Source organism: Mandrillus leucophaeus, unplaced genomic scaffold, assembly GCF_000951045.1.
Source record: "Mandrillus leucophaeus isolate KB7577 unplaced genomic scaffold, Mleu.le_1.0 Scaffold1624, whole genome shotgun sequence".
NCBI classification, from domain to species: domain Eukaryota; kingdom Metazoa; phylum Chordata; class Mammalia; order Primates; family Cercopithecidae; genus Mandrillus; species Mandrillus leucophaeus.
Window position 1 is genome coordinate 150,365 of NW_012101615.1, and position 1,074 is coordinate 151,438.

Genomic DNA, 1,074 nt, shown 5'->3' on the forward strand with positions numbered 1-1,074 from the left:
AAAATCTGCTGTCTAATGTAGCCACTTTCATCAATGATGATCTTCCAGATAGCTTGCTACAGCTTCTATATCAGCATTTGGTGCTTCACCTTGCACTTTTATGTTATAGAGATGGCTTCTTTCCTTAAACTTCATAAAACAACTGCTGTTAGCTTCAAACTTTTGTTCTGCAGCGTCCTCACCTCACTCAGCCTTCACAGAATTGTAGAGAGTTAGAGCCTTTCTCTGAATTAGGTTTTGTCTTAAGAAAATGTTGTAGCTGGGTAGATCTTCTATTCAGACCACTCAAACTTTTCTCCATATAGGCAATAAGGCTGTTTTGCTTTCTTGTGTGTTTCCTGAAATAGAATTTTTAATTTCCTTCAAGAACTTTCCCTTTACATTCACAACTTGGCTAACTGCTTGGCACAGACATCTAGCTTTCAGCCTGTCTCAGCTTTCAACATGTCTTCCAAGCTAAGCTTAATAATTTTTAGCTTTTCATTTAAAGATATACAGCTCTTTCTTTCACTTCAACACTTAGAGGATATTGTAGGGTTTTTAACTGGCTTAATAATAAATTCAATATTGCTGTGTCTCAGGGAATAGGGAAGCCCAAGGAGAGGGAGAGAGATGAGGGCGCAAGTTGATGGAGCAGTCAAAACACACATATGTACTGAGTAAGTTTGTCATCTTAAATGGGCATAGTTCATGCAGCCTCAAAACAATTACTATAGTAACATCAAAGATCACTAATCACAGATCACCATAACAGATATAATAATAGTGAAAAAGTTTAAAGTATTGCAAGAATTACCAAAATGTGAAACAGAGACATGAAGTGAGCACATGCTGTTGGAAAACTGGTGCCCATTGACTTGCTTGAAGCAGGGTTGCCACAAACCCTTAATTTGTAAAAAGACGTAATATCTGTGAAGTGCAATAAAACAAGATATACCTGTCCAGCTTGAAGACTATAGGTAATCATATTGTGCTGTATACTGCAAATTTCCTAAGAGAGTAGATTTTAGGTGCTCTTACGACATTAAAAAAAGGTAATTATGTGAGATAATGGATATAGTAATTGCCTTGACT